Source organism: Manis javanica, chromosome 1 (assembly GCF_040802235.1).
Source record: "Manis javanica isolate MJ-LG chromosome 1, MJ_LKY, whole genome shotgun sequence".
Classification (NCBI taxonomy): domain Eukaryota; kingdom Metazoa; phylum Chordata; class Mammalia; order Pholidota; family Manidae; genus Manis; species Manis javanica.
The window spans coordinates 87,524,864-87,547,957 of NC_133156.1; the positions used below are offsets into that span (position 1 = coordinate 87,524,864).

General features: G+C 39.8%; 1 long non-coding RNA gene across 1 annotated transcript in view; it reads right to left on the reverse strand.

Moving 5' to 3' along the window:
• The window catches only part of LOC108384382 (uncharacterized), a 102,717-nt gene that overhangs the window by 27,895 nt on the left and 51,728 nt on the right, over window positions 1–23,094 (reverse strand). Inside the window, exon 4 of the long non-coding RNA XR_001850010.3 lies at window positions 11,910–12,025. This is a non-coding gene — a long non-coding RNA (uncharacterized lncRNA). The remainder of the gene's footprint in view (window positions 1–11,909; window positions 12,026–23,094) is intronic.

The window sequence follows — 23,094 nt, forward strand, 5'->3', positions numbered from 1 at the left end:
CTGGTCTTTGGATGATCCACGAATTTCCCCTCCCCTAAATAAAGAGCTGCATTTTTCTCTGAAGGTTATTATCTTATGCTCTGTGCAGACTTTCATCTAATGGCTGGAGCCCACAGAATCCTAAGTGGGAGCTAAGACTGAGAAATTAGCTAGGTAGTTTCTCCACCTTCTCTCAGTTGCACCATCTTGCTGATACCTCGGGTCAATGATGACCAGGTGCTGTGGCCTTTCTCACTCAGTGAGGACCTTTTTACCTCCTCAGCTAGACTGCTAGCTTTTTAAGGACAGGCTCTAGCAGTCTTACAGATCTTTGTATTCCTCTGAGCAGTAAGTGTAACACAGTACCTTGAAAATAACAGACTCTCAGCAAATGTTTGTGGCTTGGTTATTCTGAGAATGAGCTCAGGGGTATTTACAATAAAATGGCGTCATAGTGAAGAATCCTATATACCGCTTCAAAATGGACTGTAAAAGCTCTTTCTAAGAGAATCTTGTTTAGATATGAATGTAGTGACTACCCATTTTGCATTTCTTTCTCTTCTTTTCTTCCTTCTTTTTTCTTCTTTACTTTGGCCTTATCTCAGCTATCAAGTTAAAAACATTTTTAATTGGTTTCAATCATATTTGAAAGTGTAATAAATTACTCTTTAAAAATAAGACTTCCTAGATGGGCTTTTCCTATTCCCTACACACCTATTAGAAATGACTGCTAATAGTTTAGAATATACTTTTCCAGGTTGTTTTATTTCTTTATATTTTTTATGCATATATGAAAATTTATTATTATTTCATAGAAATACAGTTATGTTATTCATAGTACTTTGGAACTTGCTTTTTTCATTTAACAATGTATTGCGAATGTTTTTTCCACGTCATCACATACCTTATTCCTTTTTAGTGCTGCGTAGTGTAGCAGTTTCTTATTTTCTATCTATTCACTATCGTTATCTGAAGCCTAGTAGTTGCTAAGTTGTATAAGGAAGCAAAAATTGGTCATAACAGGAAAATATCCACTAATGAACTGACCATTATTAACTTAGTACCCACTCAAACAGCTCTCCCAACTTCATACCAGCATCTATCTCCACCCAGCCAATTTTGCTGATTATAGATGTTATAAACATCCGACAATATAATGTAAATAAAATGCATTTCAGTTGCCATGTAAAATTGCTAATCTTGCAAAAGATGCAGGATTTTATGAAGTCATCGAGAATAATTTTGGAAAACTGTTCCATAAGCAAATGAGTATCTGGCAGTATTAGACCAGTTAACAATTAAAAATGAGAAAAACAGCAAGAATGATAAGAGGATAAGTTCTTCAAAACAAGAATTATTTGAATGTCAAGGGACTAAGAGAGGCTCTCAGGAAAATTGACAAAGCCCTCACGCAAATGACCTTTGTATGATTCTGCTATTAAAGTTAGTGTGAAGAGTGTCAAAATTTGCTATTAAATAATTTTCCTAGAAAAATTTTCTCCCTCACCAAATTAATACTTGATTCACTGTTGCAATTAAAATTTTATATGTGTATCTTCAGAGACAAATTGTAAAGACAAGATAATCCTTTTCTTTTTTTCAAAACAAAGTCTCAATCAAACCTTTCTTTCATTCTTAATTTTACAATGCTAGATCATATTTATTACTTTTGCAGCTTTCAACAGTCATATTATGGCAAACAGAAGCAACAGACACTGAAAATAAGACTCCTAATAGACTAATCGGATTCCCTAGTTCTCTCTCCATGAGGCCTTTAGAAGCAGGACTGTCCACTCTGCAAGGAGTAAAGCCCCAGGGTGGTTCGGAAATCAGAGGAGGGAAGAGGCCTTAAGAAAGGAGACAGGCAATAGACTTCCTCTGGCACTAATCCGGAACATAGATGTTAGGTCCTAATGTAATTTGAAAACATGAAAAAGATGTAACCTTATTTGTGTCCAAGCTGGTAAAGAAAGTTGTAACAGTTAAATGTGGGTATATCAGGATTTATTTTTAGCAGTTACCTACTGACTGATATTTGGACTCTTTCCAATTTTTTGCTATTATAAGCCATGTGGCAATGAACAACATTGTACAAATGTATCTTGGTGCATTCATACAAGCATCTTTGTACAAAAAATTCCTAGACGTGAAATGCCTGCTCTTTGAAAAGGTATATTAAAAACAGGCAGTAGCAAGTTGTCCTACTATTTAATGCCACCTACAGTATCTGAGAAGGCCTGTTTCTCCACACCCTTCACAATGAGACTATTATCAGTTTTTACCAATCTGATTGCGAAAATATGCTATATACATTGTTGTTTTAATTTCCAAAAATAGAAATTCTTTATTTGCAGGATGAACTTTTCTCCCTGCCTTCTTAGGATCTCCAGGAAAAGCCTCACTGCAGACTCTAGAAAAGCCTCATGATAGAAGTAGGGGGAGATCATCACATCCCCGGTAATGGGTAGAAGCTAAAAAATTGAGATCAACATGCATTCTTCTTTTCAAAAGTTCCTTTTTGACACTACTGTAGTCATTGCTTACACACAACACATTGTTAATATTCAGTATTGGAAGATGGAGATAATTATTTCTGAAAATTCATGATTCCAGGGCTGTGAAATCCTTTACAGATTTCAAAACATGTGACTAGATAAGGTCAGTTGCTCCTGAAATTGGATGCCTGATGTCATCCAAGCCAACACTGCTTTCCATCAGGATTTTGGTCACAGAAAGTGTTAACGTTCTAACTGAAAAATTCTTACATATCTCAAGGACCTAAAAAAGAAAACAAAATGTCTGCTAAAGTATGCATTTGTCACAACCCATCATATGGTAGATTAAGATATGTGCATTTCACTGTGTGCAAATTTTACATAAAAAAGAAACCAGAGTGCCCAAAAATTTAAACATAGAATTACCACATGAGCCAGCAATTCCACTTCTGGGAATATACCCAAAAGAAGTGAAAACAGGGACTTGAACAGATATTTGAACATCCATGTTCATAGCAGCATTATTCACAATAGGCAAAAGGTAGAAGAAAGCAACGTAAGTATTCATGGATAGATGAATGGGTAAACAAAAACGTACTGTGTACCCACAGTGCACTATTATTCAGGCTGAAAAAGGAAGGAAATTCTGACAATGTGGATGAACCTTGAAGACATACTAAGTGAAATAGACCAGTCACAGATATTGTAAAAGAACAGATCCTATATGATTCTGCTTACCTGCATACTTCCAGTAGTCAAATACATAGAAAAAGGTAAGAGAAAGGTGGTTGCTACTGCTGAGGAGCCAGGCAAAGTGGGAATTTAGTGTCTAATGGATACAGAATTTCAGCTGGAGAAAATGAGAGGTTCTGGGGATGGGCAGTAGTGATGGTTGCACACAAATGTGAATGTACTTAATGCCATAGTACTGTATATTTATAAATGGTTCAAATGGTAAATTTTATGTTACACATATTTTACCACACACACAAAAAATTTTTTTAACCCATAAGCAAATATTGACTTCTAATAATACACATGCTGAAGTGTTTGGGAGTGAAATGTACTGATGTCTGTAACATATTTTGAAATGTATCAAAAAATGGAGATGAATTGATAGACTGAAAAAGGAATGAATGGATATGTGTGATCAAGTAAATATAGCAAATGTAAATCATATAACCTAGATTATAAATGTGTGTTCTCTGTCATTGTTCCATCTTTTCTGTATATTGAAAATTTTCTTAATAAAATGACCTAGACTAAAATAACTAGCAAATGAAAGATTCTTTTTATCACAAATTCATATTTTGCTTTTTTGTTAATTACTGGGAATAATTTTGCCATGGAGAGATCTTCAAGTACACGTAAGGAGAGAGGATTTGTTTGTTTGTTTTTAATAACATTCAGACAGGAACATTTATTAGACAAGTATTGGACAGGTATTGATTCGCAAGTGGCTCCATGATATTAAAAATGAATTCAATATCACCAAAATTGATAAGTATCTCTCTATATATATATCAAAGGCAAGAGTCATGGTTCAGCATTTTCTTCCACTTGTTGAATTTGAGCATGTGTACAAGGAAAGAATCCCAGCCTACCCAGTGAAATGGAAAAGATGATACAAAATGGGTTGGCTATGATAACATGCAGCTTCAGAGCATTTGAGAGACTGGAGGTCCTCCTGATAAATATTAACTCATTGTAGAAGTATAGTAGGTTATAAATAGCAGTTCTTCATTTCCTCATAGAAACATTTTAGAGAGCTCTACATTCCCTTTCTTCAGTTCATTAAAAAGTAAACAGAGAGAGACGGCCTTCATTTGTGGAGTCTCTACATTGCAGGCACACTTAGGCAATTTTTATAATTATAGAAGCATGTGATCATCCTATCCCAATAACACTCTTACTGTAAATGTCCAACATTTCAGAGATACAAACTCAGTGCCTACAGGGAGAAGGAAGTAACCCTACTGAATAATGCAGGCCATTCCAAGTAGGAATTGTAGCCTCCTGGGGAATCCTTATCCTGACTAGAGGAGGAATGCATGACTCAGTCCTAGCCAACTGGCCCAAGATACAGAGGTAAATTTTTTAAAGGCAATCAGAAATCTGCATTTTTATGTGCAATCCTCCAAGTTTAGATGTGGGCAACAAATTCAAATGTTTCAAAAATGTTCTGTGGCTCAAGCAAAATACCTTTGCTGACATTTTGGGGTCTGTAGGCTCTCTTGGTATGGCCTCCAATGTATGTGCACAGGATGGGGTAGTTCAACTCTCTTGAGTGTTAATGTTCAATAGAATTCAAATCTAGTATTGTTTCAACTCTTTGGGATCATAGTTCACCTCCACCATCCTCCAATCCTCCCTTATAACTGTGGAATATAAATTGTTCAGGTCTTTGTCACTTTATATAGAAAACAAATATTCAACCACTGCAGTGTTTTCAATATTCATGCAGTAAATGTGTCTGGAAAGTCTACTTTGTGTCAGGAACCTTTTGCAAAGAAAAGATGAGTCAACAAAAATATATAATTTGTGTAGCCCTCAATCTATTTGCATGTGGTGATTCCAAAACATACATGTTTGGAACGAGGAATTTATTTTTGCATAGGATAATAGTGCTACATTTAGTAAGTGCTACCTCTGAGTCATTCAGTACATGAGGCCCTTATATATTTGTTATTTATAATAATATATATTATTATTATTCAATTCTTATATCATTATTCCAACTTTACGGATGAGGAAACAGGCCCAGAACAGTTGTATGACTTGTCAAGCTGGTAAGTGTCAGAGCCAGGAACCAAATGCATGTGAGGGTCAGGATCCAAGGCCTGTTGTCCTTTAATTCTTCATCACTACAGTGCCTAACATTCAGTGTTCTGCCTGGTGTTAAGGTCATCAGGAAAGACCACAAAACACTACTGTGTCCATACTGTGCTTGCAGAACTATGTTCCTAACACTGTACCTGCAAGAGAATCCAGCCTCGGGTATGATCATGCTTCCTTTCTTACTTCCCTCACTTTTATGCAGGAAAAATATATTTAATTACCCAGGTGATGCACAGATACCTTCTCCATGTGAAATATCCAAACAGCACTATAGCCTGCAAAGCAGGAAGCAAATTCTCCTTGGCTTCCTCCCCCACCCTAATCCCACTCCCTCTGCTATCTCTGGCTCTACCATTACTAACAGTAGGGCTTATTGCTTCCAGATTTTTTTTGTGCATTTTTACATATGTGTATGTATATAAATATGCATGGAGCTATGTTTCTATGGTAAATACATCCAGAATTTCACCTTAGGACGTCCAGAACACTTTTATATTGCATCTCCAGCAACTTCCCCAGTTCCAAGTCAAGGTGGGAGGGTCTGGGGATGGGGCAGCAATGAAGACAGCTATATTACTTATCTATTACTACATAACAAACTATCCCACAACTTGTCAGCACAAAACAATAAACACTTTTCCCACACAGCTTCTGAGGGTCGGGAATCTGGGAGCAACTTAGCAAGGTGGCTCCAGCTCCTGATCTCATGAAGTGGCATTCGAGATGTCAGCTGGGCCGTAATCATTTTGAGGATTCACTGGGGCTGGGCAACTCATTCCCAAGTTGGCTCACTCAGTGGTTATTTGCTGGAAGGCCTCAGTCCTCCACTGGCCACGGGCAGGAATCAACAGTTCCTTGTCATAAGGTTCTGCCCACGGGGCTCTTTGAGGTTCTTGTGGCATAGCTAGCTTCCCCAGAGTTAGCAGTCCGCAGTTCAGAAAGGAGGACAAGGAGGAAGCTGCAGTCTTTTATGACCTGGTCTTGGAAGTCATCGCTGCCACCAGTTCACTGAGTTGCTACGTCCAGCCCCACTCAAGGGGAACAGGTCAGGCTCCACCTTCTGATGAGTGGCATGGCAAAGAATTTGTGGACATATTTAACACAGCCAAAAGAGCCATTTTATGTGAGAAGAAAAATGGAGCGAGGCAGAGTCTAAGATCAGGGCAAAACAGAGTAACAGGTAGGAAAGAATAGGTGCAGAGATAACATGGTAACAGAATAGCGAGAGGTAGAATAGCAAGGCTGGCAATCCTGGCAGCACATGAGAATCACCCGGGGAAATTTAGGAAGTGCTCCTGCCCAGGACCAACCACAGATCAATTAAATCGGTATTTCTGGGATTGTGGCCCAGGTATCAATATTGTTTAACAGCTCTCCAAGTGATTCTAACATGCAGCCTGAGTCGTGATCCATGGAAAAGCAAAGGTCCTGGAGTCCAGCTGTGTCTGGGCTCAAGTCCCAACTATGCCAGTTAAGTAGCTGCATGATTTTCGGTAAGTTAATTAGCTTTTCCATGCCTCATCTGTAAAATGGGGTGTTACTAGTACTTCCTCATAGAGCTGTTGTAAGGATCACCTGGGTTAATAACCCAGGTAAATTGCCTTCAACAGTTCCCTGCACGGTGAGTGAGTGCTGTGTAAATGTTCTCATTGTGATTACCAGCAACAAACAGTGGACTTCTCCCTCCGGTTCCCCCTTCCCAAGTGCCGGGAGAGGAATGTGCGTCACCTCCCTTCTTTTGCCTGACCGAGAAGGTATGTGTACTCCAGCATCCTGCTCAGTCCCTGCAAGCCAAGCCCAGATGGCCCGCAGGTAGGTTTCAGATAAACTGAGAAGCTGAGCTGCTGCTAGGGAAATGCGCGGAGCTGCAGAAGGATCTCCTTCATCCTGGGAGATGGAACGGGATGGCACCCGGGGCAGTTAGAGGAAGGGCACCCTGCCCTCGGCCTCCCAGAGAATTAAGATACAGCCAATTATACATCACAGGGGCAGGATCTGCGTGCACACCTTGTGATTTCCTCGAGAAGCCTTTCCTGATCTCAGTTTCTCCAAACTCCTGTCATGTTGGCATGTCGTAAACTGCCTGCTGCCTTTTACATGTGTTTATTCATCTTCTGTGTTTTCTTTCTTCAGACAGTAAGTTCTTTTAGAGGCAAGGACTATGTCTTCTGGGAGAGGTATCAGTGAAAGGAAGAAAGGGAGGATGAAGGAGAAAATAGGGAGGTCTTGTTTGGCTTATAGATACCTCTTTAATCTTTAAAAACTCACATACATGTAGTGGGAAAAAGTCCCTGCCTCTTTAACTCCCTCTCCTTTTCCTACCACACTATATCCCTAAAGCACCCATTCCCCCAACCACCATTTTCATGGAAAAATCATGTGAGTGTTCTTTCTCCTGCTTTTACAGCAGAGGTTAATAAACTGCCGCTATTACAGGGTATATTCCAGCTGATATTGATGCGGCAGGGACAGAAATAAGCTAATGGGTTAGTTTCTATAAAGAAATGTGTCTCCCAAGCATAAAAGCACTACTTTGTAGGAAAGTAGATTCAGTTTTTTTCAAGCCTTCTAGGATATATGGAAGGGGGAAAAGGGCTAAAAAATAAAATAATTAAACTATAAAACAATTGTTTATAAAATTCCTGCACAAATTTTCTCCCTGTTCTCCAACACTAAAATAATAAAGATGTGAATAGATTATATCTTCAGTCTCTTGTTCTGTTTTTTTTAAACTCTCCATTCTGCAGGTTTATAATTTGGATCCTAAAATTAAAGATCTCTTCAATAAAATGTATTAAGCACAAAAATATTGAAAGATCTGCTGTTTATTAAGTGTGGATGACAGAAGACAACACCCTATTAGTAGTTAAAACTATGACAATAAAGGACATAATTTCAATAGCATTTGGGCTTAGTTTTGAAATACAGAAATGAGCATCATGGCTAAAAATTCTAGGTTGGTGGAGCCTGATGTCTTGTTTACTGGTGGTGTCAAAACACAAAGCTATCTTGTTAGCAAGCACCTAGAAGCTAGAAAGATTTCACTCTAGATTCTGATTTTTCCTAGCTGAGTTCATTCATTTCTGCCAGAATGAATGCAGGGAATTCTGAATGTTAAACCTTATAAATTAGAACTAAAATTAGCCCTAAACCTAAAAATTATTCTAGAGAAATATGGCTTTGGTCATTGAGGTTATAATAACTGTTACTTACATAAATAGCTGATTTTATTGGTCTAGCTAAATGATTCCCAGGTGTCCTTCTGAAACTTTCTGCAGTCATTCTTCATTGACTGCCATCTCAGCTATTAGAGAAGAAAAAATGATGAACTCAAGGCCTCTTCATCAATGAGCTCAGCCAATAGCCAATAGGGGTTCAGTGGGCACCATGACCTTCCTAGGAGAGCCACCAGGCTGCAAACTGAAGAAACATGGCACAGAGACACAGCAATAAAATTCAAGAGACTAAAATAAACTCAGTGAGCCTGCCTGGTCGCTAAACACTGAATATATTTAAGCGCTATTTTGACAAGAGAGCATGGCAGCTTTTTAAGAATTTCATTTTTAAAATGCTAATACAATTTTGTTCTTCTAAGAGCGTCATCCTGCATCTGTGTTTGTTCCCAGTGAGGTCATTATTAAGTGAATTGAATTATTGTTCTGTTCAAATGACCTGTGCATTCAATGTGTGCTGAGCTCCAGCAAGAAATGTTTTATGTATTATTGGGAGATGGCCATCTGTGGCACAAACCGGGCCTCCCAACATGCAGAAATGTTGGGAGATAGTTTATGTTCAGTTTTATCTATGATCAGAATTCCATTTATAAGCTTTTTTCATCCACTTGTCAACACTGTTCACTATAGCAACACTGAAAATGGCCAGAAACGAACAGATTTATCAGAGCAATGTGAGGTCAGACTGTATGTTTCAATTACTGTATATTGGATTTTTATCATCCATTTTAAATTTTGTCCATAAAAATAGTAACAATGTAATAAAAATGGAAGTAGTTTTCTTTGATCAACTTACAGTCATTATAAGTTGCAAAGTGAACAAGCTAGATTTCATGATTTTTATTAGATAATGGGTCTCACATTATATATGTATATTTTAAATATAACATTGGTTATCCATGCCAAGAAACATGGATTAATTTTTTCAAGTCTGAGGAATACTGCTCTTCCTTTTCCTGCATATGTAATGGAACAGTATGGCAATGTGTAAATTAAATTTTAAAATTGTAGATTATATTTAAGCCTCACCCTACCAATCTTTTCATGTCTTTTCATATGTTTTACAAGTAAACTTTTGATAATGCAAGGGGCATGTTGGACCAAATGAATGGTTTTACATAAGGTAAATATGTCCAGATATTTTATGTTACAGAATGAAGAGAATTTTAGGTATCTTTTTCTGGTTGTTTTTGTTGTTGTTCATATCTCAATTAACAACAGGAATTTCTTTTATTATGAAGTATAACATTTTACAAGGGGAAGATGATTTCTACAAGGAAGAGGATTTCCTTCCTTCCTTCCTTCTTCCTTTCCCCCCTTTCCTCTCTTTCCTTTTAAAATTAAAACTTTCTAAAGAATACAAAGTAATATTCACTTTGGAACATATAATTGTACAGTTTAAATATATTTGGATTTTAATTTCACTTGTAAGTGGGAGATGTTTATTAGAAACATGACTAGTATCAGCAAACAGAGAGAGAAGCTTTGTTCACAAATGTACCCCTGGAGTCATATTACACTCACTCACCTTGAAAGTGTCATAATGAAAATGACAATAATGATGATGATGATGGTGGTGATGAAGCAGTGGTAACTAGCATTTAGTGAGCACTTTGTGACTGGAACTAGGCTAAGTGTTCCACAGGCATTGTCTTACTTGCTCTTCACGACAACCCTATGAAGCACATAATGTCATCTTTGGATGACAGACTGAGGCTTCAGAGCTAAGAAACTTGCCCGAGGTCCCTGATGAGGACTCCATCCTAGTCTGTGTGACCCCCCAGACTTCTGGAGAGATGGAGGAAAGGAGAGAATATGTGGTGAGTATCCCCAGGTTCCCGCAGTCATGTAATAAAAGTCAAGCCAAGCAGAGACGAGTGGCTTTGCTGTGGCTGTGAGCGGCCACAAGCTTTGGAGCTACAAAGCACTTGCCCTGGTCTTGCTGCCTTTTCTAGGACCTGAAGCTCTGGGATTTGGCCCAGATCATGTCAGCAAGTCCTTGCTGTCTATCTTCTCCATACCCACCTCTCTGATGCACTGTAGATTTTCTGGTGCAAATGTTTTAAATTTAATATTTGTTTGATGTTTCCTATGATGACTCTTCATTCCTGGTACTCTGGAACACACATCTCTAACAATGGACACAGTGCAATGTGTCTGCCTCATCCTAAATTCCCTAGCTTCTTTTATTGTTGTTCAGAGGGGGATCCTGATAGAACCAGAGATGGTGCCTCATCTAAAGAGGTTAGCTGGCCACCCACAGGTATCCAGGAACAGAGGGTCTGTACAGTAAGAAGAGCAGTGTCATTAGCTGACCTCCTGGGATTTGGGCTAGAAAATTGGGAAAATATTGATCACATAGGAGTAAATGGGAACTTATACTCTGAGAAGCAGGGCTAACATGGAGGAGAGGCCAGGAGAGAGATCTAGAGAGCAGCTGGCCCTAAACATATCTCAATTTTTTGGTGGCTTTCTACTTGCAGTCTCCCCATATGAGTTTTTGCACTTTTTCATAGGGAGACCTGAGCAAGGCTCTGTTCCTTGTAGCTACGAGAACCTGGCAATGCATACACCACCACCACCTTCCACGACTTCTTTTTCACCTCTGTCTTTGATGGTTTTATTAAGAGGGACACTGGTCAGGATTCTTTCCTTTGCAAGTGACAGAAATCCAATTCAAACCACTTTAAGCAAACAAACAAACAAACAAAAAAGTGTTGGAATGGGGATGTGGCAGAGGAGTAGGAGTTATAAAGATACTGATAGAGAATACACAACCAAAGGAATTATTGCAGAACCAAACAGCTCTGAGCCCACAGTGACTAGAAGCAGAGGCTTATGGTTGACATGGTTCTTTTCCATTTCTCCTCTTTTTCATTGGCTCACACATTCTACATGGTGGAAGATATGGCTGACTGCAGCTCTTGAACATATTCTTACAACTCTGCCACCAGAAATGAGTGAGAAATTTCCCCACCAGTGAAACTTAAAAATTTCCTGTGGAGAAATTCTGATTAGCCAGGCTTTGGTCCCAATACATAGGAACATTTGCCAAGGGAAAACAGCCACACACACACCCCATGGCCCATGAGCATAAGGCACTGATTCTGAACCCACCAGAAATATACGACTGGACTTAAGGAAGAGGGAACAGGAAGGCTGCTCTGTGCACACAAACCAGGTGCATTGATAAGAGGTGTAGCTATACACACTTTGCTGTGTCATTTACAAAGAAGCAGAGGAGCAAATTGGCTCTTTGTCTGATGTCACACAGTCCTCATGCATATTCCATACTCCTTCCTCTGGCTCATGTCATTGGCTCATCTCAAGACATTAAATCATTTGCCCAAAGACAGTCACTCACCTCTACCTGGTAGTTCTCCTCACCACAAGGCCAAGCGACGTGAATAATTTTGAGGACCACAGAAGAGGACAGTGGAGGCTCTCTCTTCTTTACACTGTGGCTTCTCACTGTGATTCCTGGACAATTTGTTAGAAATGAAGATTTTCAGGCTTTACTCAAGACGTGTTGAATCAGAAACTCTGGGGGTAGGGCCCAGGAATCTGTTTTAACAAACCTTTCAGGTGAAGGTTTCCTCTGCTTCCCCTTATCTTCCAGTCTCACTCTCTGGGATCTATCTGGATGACTCTGAAGCTAAAGTTTGACAATTTTGGCTGTAAGCCATCCTTTAACCAGCTCTTTGTTTAGATGGCTTCTCCAAAGCATTCCCAAGGAAGATCGTTGGGCCCCAGGATGCTGGCCTATCATTATCACATGCCTTTCAGCAGGCCTCTGTGTGTCCCTGTTGGTGCCACTGTCCACGCATCCAGTGCCACCTGGGTCATCCAGATAGATCCCAGAGAGCGAGACTGGAAGATAAGGTGAAGGAGAGGAAACCATCTACGGGGTTCTCTCATATGGCTCAGTCACAGCAAGGCACTCCCACAGTGAGCATGTGCTCGTTCCTGTGCGGGCATAAGCAAATGCTTGCCAAGTGTACTCGGGGGCCCTTCTTTGAGCCAGCTATGCAGGCTTCTTGTGGCCCCAGAGACTTTAGGGGTGGTACTTGGAGGAACCCCATCTTCTCCACTCACCCAATGGGAGTTGCTTAAAAAACCTCATGGGCTTAAAAGGGAAAAGTGAGCCCCAAGTGTTTTCCTGCCCGGTTTTTTCCTTTTTATATTTTTAGAAATCTGAGATCATCTTTTCTCCACTCTGTGAACATCATTATGGTATCTTCATAGTACTGTGCACACAGCAGGTGTGGAGGAGATGAACGCTGGCGGCCCCCACTGTCTTGCTTCATGAAAACCATCAGTATTGGTTTCCCACCCACTTAATCAGAAACAGATATTTCTCTGCATTTCTAAAAGTTCCTAACATTAAAGCATCCCATTTACTATTTTAAAAGAAGTGTTCTTAAGATTTCAAATAGCCTTATATTTAGAATTTGAACTCATGATATGTACAATATAGACCCACATTTTGGGCAGGTAAAATTATTCAAAAACCAAAGATCATAAATCTTAAAAACAAATGAGTTTTAGTGTTCGTCCTTAGAATCTTCTGGGTTCAAGAACCCTTGTACAATCATCTAATCTACAACTCCACCTTTAAGCTGAAACTGATTCTGCCAGGATAGAGTGCTCATCCCAGAGTTAAAGGATTTGCAAGCAAGGATTCACAACAGAAGCACCATCTCAGCCTTATTGGTGGGATTGCAAAGTGATAATTTAATTTAATTATATGATAATTTAATATCCCCTGTGTTTTCCTGTGAGCACTTGGAGGACAGTGTTTGGAGTGGCAGCTAGGTCTTTGACAGCATAGATAGCCTATTGGAAGGTAAGGTTGTACCCACCTTACTAGCTAGATTTTTTAAAAATTTCTATCTCTGAAAATATTTAGCTCATGTTAAACTTTTTTAAAACATAAAATAACAACATTCTTTTACAAGGTCATTCATTTGCATTCTTATAAACAGAGTTGGAATTCCAGAGAATAATTATTTATTTGCCCAGCCAATGACTCAAGCTTTCTTCTCTAAAATAGGAAAAAGAAACAGTCACTTTCCCATTCTTCAGTTATTTCACCAGTCCCCAGCCCAGACCCTAGAAACTGCCTGGAAATCTGTTGTCTTGGCTTCTTCAGAAATTCAGGGAGTAAAAGACAGATAGGACTTATGCCAGATTTCACTTTGTAGTGAATTATTTAAAATTGTTTAAAAGGATAAATATGCTAGAAATTAAATGTGACAGACTGTTAAAAATCACCCAAGGCAATTTTTAGAAATCTTCAGATTTCTATTCTACCTTGGGTAAAGAAAAATGGTGATGTTGATAACAAACACAGGAAAGTCAGAAAGAAAATTTAACTTAAGAGGAGGCTGAGTTTAGTTCCCACACAGTGAATTGGTAGTGTAACCCAGTGCAGTGGGTTATGTGTGTGCTACCCAAATTCCCCTTCTGGGACCAAAGCACCTATTCTCTCAGCTGTTAGGGTGTTACCTGTTGATGACTCAGAGCTGAGTCCCTCTCCAGGAATTGCCCTTAGCCAAAAGGAACTGTTGTTTGCACTTCCCCAAAGTTATGTTTCTTTCTGCAGGGGTGGCCTACATCCAATGACTGGTTGATGAGGGCTACCAAGGCCTAGGTCCCTTGCTTCAATTTAGGGACCTCTCTGAAGTGCCGTCCATTTTTTAGATTCCTGGTGGGATTGGCTGAGGCCTTGTTGCAACTACGTCACAGTTCAACAGCCTTCTGCCCTATCCTGCCTTCCTCAATCACTTACAAGTGTTGTTTTCCAAAGCATGCCTTCATTCTTGCACATATATCTTCATCTCTGTCTGTTCCCAGGAATTAAACCAGGAACTTAAAGATGTTACTATGGTAGCTGGAGCAGGGTGGGTAGGGGGTGGGAGCAAAAGGAGATACTTCTTGACTGTAAGCAAATCTTAATAAAGTAAATTTATTTGGGGTTATAACCTTTCAATTTGTAACTTCCTTTAAGACGTTTGACACATTAATATAAACAACACCAGTATAAATCAATTAGCCAAGTATTTACTAACCACCCATAAGATAACTAGTTTCTGCCTGACAATCTTCACTAACAGTGCAATTTGTTTATAACATAACCTGTTGATACTATTCAGATGGTTTTACAGTTTTGATGATGAGGTGCTCATCTTAAAAACTGCACAGCTAATACAATCATGTGATGTCAAGGGCTTAAATGTGACTTACTGACCCAGTGTGAACTTCAAAAGTTTCCCATAAGCAATCAGAGTCATATACAATTAGTTCTTTATGAAAACTATTTAAAATGTACTTTTGTGTTTTTTAATCACCTAATGGGACAGTCTCAAGTCAAAGTCCTCTGCGTAGGGATTATATTCAGTGTGATCAAAACATGTAGCTCAATTTTATAGATAATGTTGTGAGAACCATGTAGGATTCATTGAGCAGCAAGAGCCTGAATGCAGTATCTCTCATCACCACACCTCTTCCTCATTACCATTTGTCCCAGGGCAACAAGAGCTGCCATACTATTCCACTGTTTCCTCCCTCAGGACAGCCCAATGCAACTGGCCTGGTAGATCTCAGGAAGACCACAACACTGATGTCCAAAGCACACAACCTACAGAAGGACTTCTGTGATTCATTTCAGTTTTGCAAGCCCAGCTGTTCAGGTTTTGGTTGCTCTCCAGGGCTGTCCTGCAGGCTTGGGTTTGGGAGCTCAGAAATAAAAACTGATTATCCCAATATTTTTAAATGATGAAGAATATACTCTCTCGACAGCCTCACTATTTAGATTCTGGGACTTCCCAAATCTGTGATGTTTCCTGTAGAATGCGGCACCTCTCAACCATGACAGACCACATGTACTAGAATGTTGCAGAGAAATACACTGCACAGAAGATGAATTTTAGCACTAGCTCGCTCTCTATGTAATTTGATATTAAAATAGTGATTTAACATTTGAATGTGGCACAGTTGACAATACAGGTTTGTGCAATGAAATGATAATTGCTATAACGTTTTAAAATATTTCATTACAGCATTTTTAATAATAAAAACAGTAAAATGCTTTTGCATTTTAGACTCAACCTAAACTTTAATAATCATTCTTATTCAAATGACAGGATGTGGAACATTTGAATGTTGATATATACCCATGAATGATTTAGGGGAACTATGAAATTATATTAAATTTGAAGAATACAGTTTAGTTGGGGGGAGGGGCCCTAATGACTTCACAGGAGAAATATTTATTGGAATATCATGTTACCTTTGTTTGCAGCATAATGGTCTCTGAGGGACCATGTGAGATTGTTTTGATGGCAAATGTATTACATAGTTTTTAGGGGCCTGGGCCTGAGGGATCTTGTTGAGAAGGGTTTTGTGATCCCAGAAGCAATAAGGAACTTTGGCCTCTCATGGGAAGAGTCTCCACAGAGTGAATCAATGTCCTCAGAGAACCACAGCAGATGCTGCCCAGGGTGGGAGCAAATGTTTCAAGTTGGTGTCAGTTCACCAAAGGAAGGGAACAAACAGCACATATTTCACTTTGGTCAAAAATGCAGTCTTTCCTTTAGGATAGCAACCCCGAAGTATTCCTTGTTTCTTCTCTTTAAAAGCTCAGGCTCAAATATTGAACTTGAGCTGGAATTTTGGCACTCCTATTTGCTGGCCGTTTGACCTCAGCAAGTCACTTCACCTTCCTGAGCCTGTTTCCTCATCTGCAAAAGGGAATGCTTATAGGACTTAGTGTATGGCGTTTCTCTAAGGACTAAATGATGTAGTCAGTCTGTGACACTCAGGTACACACACAGAGAGAGTCTTGGCACATGATTAATGTGCCAACAATGGTAGCCATTATTATTATTGGAAATAACTGCTTAAAGGCCCTGTTTTGTCTTCATGTATATGGGAGAGGTCCATGAAGAAATAGAATCCTCATATTGTGAAATAGGGTTTCTACTTTAATGCCTCCAACTCCAGCTTCACTTTGGGGACTGTAGGCCCACAAATAGGACCCGCAGGAGGCCAAAGGTGAATGATCTCTCCTATGGCCACTGTACACCCTGGAGTTTTCAAGGATCCAGCCTACAGAGTCCCCAGGAGAGCAGAGGGACTCTCTCACTACTCGCATCTCTAGCAAGGGCCCCATGGAGCCCAGAGATCCTGGACAGGCCACAGAGCACAAAGACTGTGTCAGAATTTGCCTAAAAAGAAAATCCCGCTCTCTCAACTGTGCTTGCAAGAATTTTCCTTGCTCCTTTCCTCTGCTGCTCTTTTCCAACCCATGACCCTCATCTGGAACCTTAGCCTCACCACAGATCTTTGACTAATCTTGTTACCCAGAGAGAACTAAATAACTATGGTGAGTCCACATCAGAACCACCTTGGCATTTGTTCTCGCTGGATTACTTGTGCCAGTTCTAGTAATAATAATAAAAAACGATAATAGCTAACATTTTTAACACCTATTCTGTGCTAGCCCTGCTCTAAGCACTTCTCATACATCCATTCATTTGCCTCTCACCAAAGCTGTCTGAGATAGGCATTGTTAGCATTCTGGTTTTGCAGGCAAGGAAACTGTGGCACACAAAGGCTAAGTCCCTTGAGCAGTTACACAGGTAGTGAGAGACAGAATGGAGATTTGGATGCAAGGAGGCTGGCTGTACAGGCCATGCACTTAAGTACTCTGCCTAACAAATTTCTCCTTTGCTATTTGTTTCAGCCCCTAGCTTGTCCTCCTATTCTAAAGTCTGAGTGTCCAGCTTGTCCTGCCTGCCTCAGTGCTGTGGTGATGAGCTACCAGCGGCTTTAGGTCCTCACGTCAGTCCCCAGGGGCTAGAGCACGGTCCAAGCACCTTAAGCTCAGTTTTAGGTCTCTCTGCCCTGGATCCCTGTTTGGGATACTGCCTAATGCTTATCTCCCAACATTCCCGAGGCTGCCTTTCTGGCAGAATTTCTTCGATCACCCACAGGGACTTTGGTCTCCAAGCCTCTACTAACCTACACTGGATGTCCCACATCTGGGCTCAAGCTCCTACAGGCATAGCCCTCACCACAGGAACCCAAGCTCCATTCCTGGTGGTGGCATGCTGGGGCTTTTCTCTGCAAGGAGTGTCCTGGTTATGGAAGAGCACAGCCACATCATTTCATACCTGCTAATTTTTTCCCCTCCTTCTGCAGCTGAGTCTGAAGGGGACCATTATAGCGAGCCAGCATTTGAGCTTTCTTAATATATCCTGAATGAGCAGAGAATCCCCCAGAAGCTTCTCTGATGTAGCAGGCAGTAGGATTACTGGTCTGTTCAGCATGTGTAGACAGGCTTCCAATTATGTATACTAGAAGAGTGGAGATGGCAAAGCCCCTCAAAGGCCAGTAACAAATATTCAAGGCGTCTTGAAGACTGCACCCTACCCCTCTGAGTAGGAAGGGGAACTTAGGCTTAAGTTAAGATCAGAAATCATGAAGATATTTTCAGATTACATTCATCACCAAATTAAATTCTCTGTAAAGCTAAGTGCACTATAAAAATTTAAGTTAAACCTCCAGCTAGTTATACGGGCCTCTCTCTCTCCCTCTGGCTTAGCCTCCGACTTCCCCTTTACATGCTGGGGAATTCTCTACTGATGACTCCAGATGAAACACAGGGCCTACTTCCCACTGCAGATGGAAAGTCCTCACATTCACCTTCTCAGATCCTTGACAACTAGGATGCAGCCTGTGACAGAGCCTCAGCAACCAGATACTCTGGCACAAGACTCTGAACCAGGAACAGAGGACAGTCCAGTTTGGTGGGAGTGGCATCATTCCTAAATGTCGTTTGGTCTGCATTCTGCCCTGCCTCCCTTGGCACTGCTCTATTTTCAGAGTCCAGTTTCCTAGCTTTTCCAGTGATTCTGTGATCTACCAAATATCCTTTCAAAACACTAATTTTCTGCTGGAATAAGCCAGTCACTTTATGTTGCAGGTACTCAAGAGCCCCTGACAAATACACCGAGAGACCTACTTGCAGCGTTTTATAGACAAAAGCAAAAACTCATGAAAACACAAATGGTTCTAACAAATTCAATAAGGAACTATGTATATTCCAAAAGAAAACAGGGCAAAGAACATGAACAGATAGATAATCGACCTAAGAGGAAATACAAATGGCAAATAAACAGGAAGAGACATTTACTCTCACGTTTCCAAGATGCAAATATTTCAAATACTGTTGAGAAATCATCCTTCCCATATCATATTTACAAAGATTAAGAGTGCCAATACTCAGTGTGGTAAGCCTGTGGGGAGCAAGTTGTTGAGGTGTAAAATGACATACCTTTCTGGGGTGGGGGTGGGGGGAACCTGATATTATATATCAAAATGTAAAGTGTTCCCTCCCTTTGGCTAAGAATTCTGCTTATCGGAATTTATCCTGAAAAGCCATGACTCATGAAGCTCAGTTCCCAAATCATGTCTTGGAATATACAGGTCATGTAACTCAAGGTAAGTTCACAGTTCAAAGTAATCTTAAAATAACTCCCAGTCTTCATGTTTGTGTCACATGGAAAGGATGGGCTCACAGAATCATATATTAGATCTCTTTTCATCCTCTCCCCAAATTCACTGCCCCTGTGCTTTGAAATTACACTTCTCAAATACTCTGCCCTATGGTACTCCTCCTTGCCCCAACCCCAGACAACTTTCCTCTTTTCCTTAGGACCAAAAGACCAAGAATGTCATCTCTGAAGGTAGAGGACCAGGAAAGAAACTATCAGGGGAAGTAAAGAATGGGAACATCTGCAAATTCATAGTCCTTGTTTTAATCCCGTCTAAAAATAAGTAGAGACAAATTTGAAGAGATACAGCTCAGCCCCTGCCAACCTCCCCTTCACTCCACTCCAGCCTCCCTGACTCCTCACTGTCCTTCAGGCCATTGCACTTGCTGTTACTCTGGCCATGCTGCAGTTCAAGATAAATAACGAGGGCTTGACTTCCCAGCCCTGTCAGGTCTTTGCTCAGATGTCACCCTCTCAGCGAGGTCTGCCCTGGTCATCCTATTTAAAATGGCAGCATGCATTTCCTTAATACTTTCTGTCCTCCTTCCTGGTTTTATTTTTCTCCATGGGCCCTTATCATAAACTAACATTCTATATGTTTTACTCATTCATTGATTGCTCCTATTTTTCCTCCCCAACTGGAATATAAACTCCATGACGGAGGGATTTTTGCCTGTTTTGTTCACTGCTTTATCACCAGTGCCTAGAAGAAAAGCTGACACATAATAGATGCTCAGGAAATATTTTTTAATGTTCTTTTTAAAATTTCCAGTTCTACTGTCATGCTCACCCTTTTAATACTTGGATACATACAATTATATTTGCACATGTTTTTAGCTATTTCTTGTAAGCTCAGTGAAGACTTTGGCAAAGATCACATCTTACACTTTTTTTTTCAACCTGGTCAACCACACAAGAGGTGTCTAATAATTGACTGAATACATAGAAAGAATACCTACCACAGACCAAGCAATATACAGGAATTTTAGAGAGGTGAACTGGAAAAAAAAAAATCACCATGTCCTCAAGAGCCTTGAAGACTAGCACAGAATGTATTACTCTTGGCAACCCTTTTATGTCAAGTCCACCAACTTGATTTTGTATGACAGAAATGAAAAGTTTGCTCACTCTATGGGATATGGAACCAATCACAGCATGTGGTATTCTGGACTGTTTCATAAATTGCGAAAGCAATGAAAGCTGGCAGATTCTATAGGTTCATTTGCTCACACATTCCTTTTTAGATTTTTCTATGGAAAAAGCTCAGATACTCTGTGATATCTGGAATATGCAACTCTTGCAAAGTGAACTTTGTAGCATGCAGTGTGGCATACTATAAACTAATGGTATCTTAGTCCCATAGAGTACTTCTGATTGGGTCTGAGGAAGACCAAGGCAAATGAGCCTCTGCACAAGCCTTGCACTTGTATCTTACGTTGCAGACTGTAGTATTTCAAGGAGTGACTGACAGTTTCAAGACTGTCAGCAGCAGACAGAGATGGTCACAGCTGCGTCTATAAAGCCCCCATTACTCCTGGAATAACTAACTTGACAGTGACTACAGCCTTTAGAGTTTCTTTCTGAATATGAATACCTCATGGACAACACTACCTTTCTGCATCTTTAAGGCTGATTATGTCTCATCTACCATAGGCTTTAACATGAATGGATAGAGAGATGAAATTATCCATGCATCTAGAATACAGGACTGGGTCATCTTGTTCTAATTTTGACTCTCCGTTGACTTCTATATAAATAGCTTAACCTCTTTGTACTTTCTCATTGAGATGTCCTAAAGATTACCTCTTCAATTGAATATGGTAAATGAGCCATCTATATCAGTAGAGGCTTTCTGGATGTGAGGTACACTCATGAGAAAAATACTGTCCTTGGGTTTCTAAACTATAAAGTTTAATCTTCAGTAACCATTCACTGAACTCTTGGTTGATTAATTCATATAAAATCTTCACACTTTCAATGGTTTTCTCCTTTTCATTCCCAGTCCAAATCTCAAAGACAACATACAGGAATTAATTTTTTAGTTAGAAGGGGAGAAATTGTGTTAAATTCCTTCAGAGAATGGATGTGTTAAATGTAATATGTGCAACTCTACAATGCTTTGCTAGCATTTGTCCTTTTCATTTTTATTTTAATCCTTTATGTCTGCTTTTCCTGCAACTATTTTAATTTAGATTTTCAAGTGTTTTACAATAATATTTAGTAGAGGGGGGACAATGGCCAGTGTACAGAGAAAACCTAGTTACTGAGATGGATGAACACTGTTGATTGGGTTGGATTTTCACCATTGCTACCTGGAATGTGGAGCTTCTACTTGACTGATAGTAAGAGATAATTTTTTGATGGTTAATTTGTGGTCCTAGAAAAATAATTTAGTTAACTGTTCTTTTTCTTTTTAATATCAAGGTCTTTGGTCTCTCAGACATTTAAGAACACATTTAAAGTTATGATGAATCTGAAACAGTTTAAAAACTTGGTAGTTGACTCCTCCCACCCCATTTTTGATATTGACAGCTTTTTGAATGAATTCAGCTGGTGAATTCTGATGTTTGTTTACCATCTCATGCACCCCCAGGGAGTGCATTTTGGGGAGAAAACAGTGTGAAGATGAATGCAAAATTAATTTGAATAATTTGTAAGCAGTAAGATAATTTAATGTTATATTCTTTATAATCTTTGAAATACTTGTCATCATCATCACACCAACCCCCAGCAGTGTCAAGTTGCACCTCAACTATTACAACCTCATTTTCCTTCCTCTCTGCTTCAAAAAGTTTAAAAGTCCGTTCAGAAGCAGCCCTGAGTAATCTTTCTCTCCCATCATTGCAGCCTCATTCTCTTCCTCCAGACTTCTTGTCTGTCTTCTGGATTAAGCAACCTCACATCTTTCCAAAAGGCTCATTTTCTCCTGTAAGATGTTTTTCCTTGACCATCACACCAATCTCAGAAATGCCCAGCGGTCAGCAATGACTGATGACGGAAACTAATCTCCCTCCCTGCTGTCCGGTGGCTTTGCCTTTCACACACTCCATTCCCTCTGTTTGAATTGAGAGTTCCAGAGGAGGACTGGCCTCCCTCTTCTAATTTGTTATCTACAGCATCACTGCTATTTGCAGGTGAGGCACAGTAGACATGAATATGCCATGTTCTTGCTCTAGAGAGATGGCATTGGGGACAAAGTTTCCTGGGCTGCTCACTGGGGTTGTTTTCCAAGGTAAAGGGGAATGCTGAAGGGCCATCTCCCATGCTCTGTCTCTTACCTATAGGCATATATTTGAGAAAGAGGCATTACAGGTTCCCTTTGTCACCGTGCAATAATGTTTTTCTTTGGCTTCTTCCCACGTCCCTTTCTGTACCTCTCAGCTCCTGGAATGTTTATTACTAAGGACCCATTCTCAGAATGTGACAGGCTCCAACTTTTGACACCTGAGGGATAACCTAAACTGTAGTTGCTTAAATTAAAAGTTATGGAGTTAAAACTTTTTCAAATGTATCTCAATTCAGAGAGTTTCCTTCAAGTTTTTTGGCTACCTTTTCTTGCTGTCCTAACTATAACTGTTATTTATTGAACAGTCATTAATGCACCAGGCTCTGTGCCAGATGCTTTATATATATGCCTTTACAACAATCTTGCAATTTTATATAATCCCAATTTTACAGTAGAGGTAATGTGGCACCTTAGGGGTTAAAAAATTTGCCCTGGGAAGCAAAACTATCAAATGACAAAGCCCAAGTTTACCCAGGCTTTGCTTTCTCTACCAAACCACTTGGCAACTCCTGCCCTCACCCATATTCAGTGCCCCATACTACAAAAATCTCTTTCCTTCTCCCTAGTCAATTTTTCTGTTCAGTTTTTGTTGCAAGAAAAAGAACAAGACAATTGCCTAACTAAATTAATTTATGCTACTGTATTGATGGCTCTTACCTTCAGGAGAATTTGTCAGGCCAAGTTAATCACTAATTCATGGAAGA